Source organism: Micromys minutus (assembly GCF_963924665.1).
Source record: "Micromys minutus genome assembly, chromosome: 4".
Taxonomy (NCBI): domain Eukaryota; kingdom Metazoa; phylum Chordata; class Mammalia; order Rodentia; family Muridae; genus Micromys; species Micromys minutus.
In genome coordinates, this window is record NC_137973.1 from 35,568,958 (window position 1) to 35,575,546 (window position 6,589).

Below are 6,589 nucleotides of genomic sequence, written 5' to 3' on the forward strand. Positions count from 1 at the left end.
CACACACACACACATTTATACATAAATAAAAATAAGAAATAGCTATGCAGATGCTGCTGTCCCCTGTCACCTCTTTCTGCAGCCTCGGTCATTCCCACCGCATACTTCCACATCGGGCCACATCTCCTCCAAGCTGTTTGCAGACAAAATTCCAAAGACAGCAGAAACCGTTCATGCTCTAAGCACAGGAGAGAAAGGACTTGGTTGTAAGAATCCCTCCTTGCACAGATTGATTCCAGGAGTTGTGTATAGGGTGGTGACATCACATGCCATAAAGGCACTGGCGGCACGTCCATCTACGGAGAGACTTTTGAGGATGAGAGCTTCATCCTGACTCATCTTGTCCATGGCAGATGCTGGACCAAACACAAGTGGTTCCCGTTTTTCATCAGCATTGTCAAGGCTGAGCGGCCCCGATGGGAAGCATGTGGTCTCTGGACAGTGAGAGAAGACTTGAGGATCATGGACGGCATGGAACGTGCCGAGTCTGGGAATGAAGACCAGCAAGAAGATCACCATTTCCGACTGCAGACAACTCTAATGCTTCGGACTTTCAGGCATCTTACCCACCAGACCATTCCTTCTGTAGCTCAGGAGAGCGCCCCACCCCATCTGCTCACCATACCCTGTAATCTGCCCTTACTGAAGTTCTTGGGGTTCCATATTATCCTTATTCTCCTCCAGGTCTAGCTGGATTGCAGAGTAAAGTTTATGACTATGGATAAAAACTAAATAACTGTTAAAAATGAGAAATAATTCCTTAAAAACATAACCAATGGTAGCAAAACTCATTTGCAGATCCATGGGGGGGAAAAAGACAATGAATGACCCTGATAAATGAAGAATAGTGAAAACAAAACTCGGAGGGAAATGTTTGAGAAAACAGAAGCCTTACCCTGTGGCTCCGAGGTTTCCAGGTGCCTTACAGTCAGGACACAGAAGCAGGGACTGTTTGTTCCACCTGATTTTTTCCCAGAAGAACTTGGAACTGTGGATTCACCATCACTTGGCAATACCTCGTTCATAGCCACTGTGTGTGTGTGTGTGTGTGTGTGTGTGTGTGTGTGTATGAGAGAGAGAGAGAGAAAGAGAGAGAGATATCTGACAATGACATGGAGATTTATTTTCCATAAAAATCTGGAGGTGGGTAGTTCTGGGCTGGTCTGTTGGGTTTGTGGCTTCCACAAGCCCAGGCATGTGTATTGTTTTCCTTTGTGATCATTAGTAGTATATTGCTCCTAAACACAGGACTCTTCAAAGCGGCTGGAACTCCAGCCACTGTGTCCACACTCCAGACAGGAAGTGGTCAGAAAGCAAAAGGACAAATGGCAACCAAACAGCAGACTGACAGATCCAGGCCCTCTGGTAATTGAAACACAATCACATTTTAACAACGTCTTTAAAAGCGAACAGCTGTAATCCAGCCTGGGAAAGGTCCATTGCTACCCAACAAGGACCGGGCAATTAGCAGCCCAGGAAGTGTCAGAGGGAGATGGTGGTCTAGTGGGAGGTCTTTGTCTCCTTTTGCTTCTGCTTTGTCCCTTCCTGAGTCCCTTTAGGTAGTGACAGTTAAAAGCAACAAAATCCCTTTGGGAGACAACAGAGCAGAAAACTCTGTGGCCCTTTGCTGTTTCTGCATCACGGGTCAGGGCACTCTGAGAAGCAAAGCCAGAACTTTGCCTGGGAAGAATATTGTGTAACCACATCACCTCTAGTGACTCCCCTCTTTCTCATAGCTGCTTCATGAGATGGGCTCAGTAGCACCCACTGACAAGGACCGGGGCTGATGAAGAGCTAGCCTGCTCATGGTGAGCGGGAAGGCTGGTTAGAGACCCGAGTTAGGCTGACTCAGAAGATCAAGCACTCAGCCAACATCCTGCAGGCACACTGCCCCACCTTTAATCCCAGCACTGCGGGTACGGAGGTAGGTGGATCTCTGAGTTCAGTGCCAGCCTAGGCTATATCGAAAGTTCTGGGGAAACTAGGGCTGTATAATGAGACCCTGTCTTGAGGAGGAAGAGAAGGAGGAGATGGAAGAGGAGGGGGGAAGAGGAAGAAGAGAAGGAAAAAGGAGGAGCGGAAGAGGATAAGGAAGAGGAATCATTTCATTCTTTAGTTACTCTTGGTGGATGTCAGTGACCACACTTCAGTATTTTCATCATAAAAGAAACTTCTAGAAGATGACTTTAGTGGGATTCTATTACTTGTTAAAAAGGAAAGTCAAGGATCAACCCCCGCCCCCATCTACCACCTCTTTCTCTTCTTTCACTTGCTTTGCCTTATTAAACCATCAGCCCCACCCTGCAAAGGGATGGAAGAAATTCCAGAAAAGAGCCAGTGGAAGTTGGAGATGGTGACCTGTACCATTTGCTCTTCTTTGCTTGTTGAGAGGGGATTGCTAGGGAGCTTCCTGAGCCCACGAGCATCAGCTGAAGTGAGTGACTGGACCCAACCTTGCAGGCTTCTCAGCCCTTTGCCCCTTTCTTTCCCCCATTTCTCCCCCCACCCCTCCTGAATACAAGTGAAGTGTGCTTCTGTGCAAACCTCCTCTTTGAAAAGGTCACAACACTCCCAGCTGTGGCAAGGAAGATGTACGGAACACATTTGCATCTTTTCTCGGTTGTTGCCCTAATTACACATAATAAAGGTATTTAGTTCTAGAAGAGTAGCTGGTGAGCCTGAACTATCATAAAAAGGCCCTGCCAAGAGCCATTTCCTTTGTCAAGAGGCAACTTGCTTACAGACAGTGGGAAGCTGTGATTCATCCTCAAACCACAAATGTTGCTCCAAGAAATCTGGCTCGTGGGAAGCGGCTGCTGCACAAACTTTTAAGAAATGACAACGTCCCGAGTTCTTGGTTGTTTTCTGTGACTGCCACCAATGCCTTAAGTAAATGTTTGGTGACAGAAAACCACCACAGAACACACTGGGGCTCATTTATCGGGATCACCAACTTTTGTTTGTAGCAGGCTGCCTGGTTGTCCAAATAAAGTTTGATCAGAACAGAGCCATGTTTAGTCATTGACATCACTTTTATGGATGTCTTCACCCTACAGCATAGCACTAGGTGGTTGCTTATAGCCTGCAAATTCTGAAATGCTAACCTTTGCAGATGACCATTGGTAGATAGTACTTTGGCCCCTGGCTTGGAGATGACAGGTAGGCAGCATAGTAAGTATCTCAAGCTGTGCTGTGTTCCTCCGTGGGAAGGTGTGTTAGTGCTCTCTACAGGAACAAAATTGGTGGAACAAATACATATATATTAAATAAGATTTTATTACAGTGACTTACAAGCTGTTGCCAGTTGATCCAACAATTGTCTCCTGACAGGAAGGCCAAGAATCTAGTAAATGTTCAGTCCATGAGACTGGAATGTCTCAGTAGTCTTGGTCTGGTACTGGAGTCCCAGAGAATCCTAGAGAGCTGCTGGTCTTCAGTCTACATTGGAATCCTGAGAATGTGAGTTTTAATACCTGCTAGGGAGAGTCAGGACAGGCTGAAGTGGACATTTCTGGTTTCTCTGAAGACTCTGTGATGTTTTGCTGTGTGTATGCTTGAGAGGGCGCGTGATATTTAGGAAGGATATAAACATAACCTCACAGAGTGTAAGAGGATGCTCTTGAATTGGTTCACCTTACAACACTTTGCTGCTCTTTGGTGATCTTTGCTTGTGATGACTTTGTAGAGAGAAACGTGCCAGAGAACTTCTCGTGGTATTCCAGTTGCTTCTTGCCCCTTCCACAGACTCATGGTGATTCAGCAGAGCCAAGAGGTTTCTTCTGCATCTAGCTGCTGCTATTGATTCCTATGTGGTGTTTTGGTCTGGACTGCTGATATCCTGGCAACAAAGATTAGAATCACCCCCAAAGAACTACTACTAAGCAGGTCCACACCCCCCATTTCCTATTAATCATTCTTTTCCCCTTACTTCTGGTGGGCAGGCTTGAAAGGGGGTTGAAGCATTTAAGAACCTTTATTAAAGTAGGCTTTAAAAGTAGGCTTGAGTTTCAGCTGATTCCAGATGTAGTCAAGTTGTTTATCAGGATTAGCTATCCTAGAGGGTAGGCTTTTCTCCCACACATCCATCTCCTGTAGCAGCAGCTCCTTACTTGGGTCCTCTTGTGATCTCTTTATGTCTGCTTGCTTGGTAGGAAGGATTTGGAGTTCCTTGTAAACATAGCACCTGGCTAGTGGATAAACAAGAAGCAAGCTCTTGGGGCTGGAGAAATGGCTCAGTTGCTATCCTCTCCCAGAGGACCCAAATTCAGTTCTCAGTACTCATGTTAGGTGGCAGAATTCTGCTCTTCTTCACAGCAAAGATCATCTGACACAAGCAGTCTTGATTACAAACTCAAGTGGACTGAGAGACACAGGGTTAGGATGGCACCCCTGAGTATGTCTGTGGGCTGCCTCCAGAGACAGAGAGGGGATTAGGGCTCTGACCTACAAGGGACAGGATCATTGATTGATTCAGAAGGCAAGTGGAGTAATGGGTTGGGGGGGGGAGCAGTGGAGACCTGGTGGGCCTTGTTGGGAGAAGTGTGCATGGAGGTATTCAGGGAAGGGTTTATCTGGGCCCAGCCTCTTCCTGTGAATGAGCCAGCCAGCCACCCCTTGGCCTGTCTTTCCAAGTCTGTACATGAGGATTAGTGGGGAAACCAGCTTGGGATAAGAAAGAAAATGGGACACAAATAAGGTGCTTACTTTTGAAACTTTTAATATTAATCATTTAGAAATCATTTTATGTTTATGGGTGCTTTGCTTGCATCTATTGTATATAGGAATGGGTGAAGTCCTGAGAGACTGAAGTTCTGAGGGAGTGGGTACTGTGTACCTGAGTTGGCCATGCCAAGGATGAGGAATCAGACCTATGGACAACTGGGAATGTCTTTCCTCCAGTTCAGGTTCAGAAAGGCAAAGCCTTTCTCTACCCAAATATGTGACCTATGTATACAAACACTGGCAACTTCAGCTTCCTTCTCCCATATGCTCACAGCCTTGAGACTGATTGCCTATAGACACCCCAAAAACCGTAACTAACCTCTATACCATAAATAATACATGTAGTGAGGTTGTAGGTTGTGGTCATAGCTTGTAGAGTCTGTCAGAGTGTGCACAGCCTTCTTGACCCCAACTTTTCTGTGTGCCATTCTTCAAAGTTTGTATTTTATTGTTCATTCTCAAGGTTCCAGGACCAAGTCGTGCAGGATTTGGTCACGTGTGTTTGTGCACCATGTGTGTGTCTAGTGTCCTCAGAGGCCAGAAGAGGGTGTCAGATCCCATGCTACTGGAGTTACAGACAGTTGTGAGTACTCTTGTGGGTTCTGGGAATTAAACCCAGGTCCACCTGATAGCAGTCAGTGTTCTTGGCCACTGAGCCATCTCTCCAGATCCTAACCATTATTGACTTTTAAGATATTATTTTGAGGGATAGAGAGATGTCTCTGTGGCTAAAAGCAGTTGGCACTATTGCAGAGGACTCAGGTTCAGTTCCCAGTGCTCACATGGTAGCAACCATTTAGAACTCCAGTCCTCAGAAATTTAACAACTTCTTCTGGCATATACCAGCACCAGGCACCCATGTAGTACACACACACACACACACACACATACACACACACACACACACACGGCAAAACATACACATACAACAGAATAAACACATCTTTTAAAAAAGATTTTGTGTGTTTTAATTGTGTGTTTGTGTGTGTGTGTGTTGTGTGTGTGCTTGCACCTGGGTGTAGTACTAACAGAGGCCAGAAGAGGGTGTCAGATACCATGAAGCTGAATTGATAAACTGTCCAATTTGAGTTCTGGGAACAGAATTTGCATCTCCAAAATACTAGGTTCTCTTAATCACTGAGCTGTCGCTCTAGCCCTGGTACTGACTGCTATTTGATACCATAGACAACACACTGAGGCAGGAGCTGCCCTGGCCTTCCAGGATCTGGATAGATGAGATTAAGGACAGTAACAGCGTATTATAAGAACTTCTGTACAACTCAAAAAAAAAAAAAAAAAAAAAAAAAAAAACCCAGATCCTCTGAAGCTCAGGGTCTGGGCATCAAAATTCACCTACAGAGCCTGTGGAAACTAGCCAAAGGAGACAACAATTGGCAGAAGAACCCAGAAGATGTAGGTATTCCTGGCATAAGGAAGGGCAGGTGACATGCTGCAGCCTGGCGGGTGGGAGGAACCGAGGCAAGTCAGCCACAGTGTGAACTCAGGGCATGAAGGAGTGGCAGAGAAGGCGGAAAGACCTGTGGGGCCTGGGTCGTGAATAAACCTGTTTGTTGCCTGAACTCTCTGCTGAAAGCAATGGGAACTGAGCTAAAGTGGTCCAAGCCAGCCAACTCAGAACACGTGTGCACTTTATGGGGCTGCTTCTGACAGAAGCTTGTAAACTGACCTGGCTTGGAGGTGAGATTAGAGGCCGGGTAAGGCAAGTACATCAACATGCCCAGGGGTGGTTCTGATCCCAACCCAAACTGTTGCAAGATACCTCACGCCACGTCAGCTAATGCCGGCCAAGCCAAGCCTGCATCTTTTACTGCTCTCTTCCTTTCTGCATCAGGTAAGGCGTGGGTGT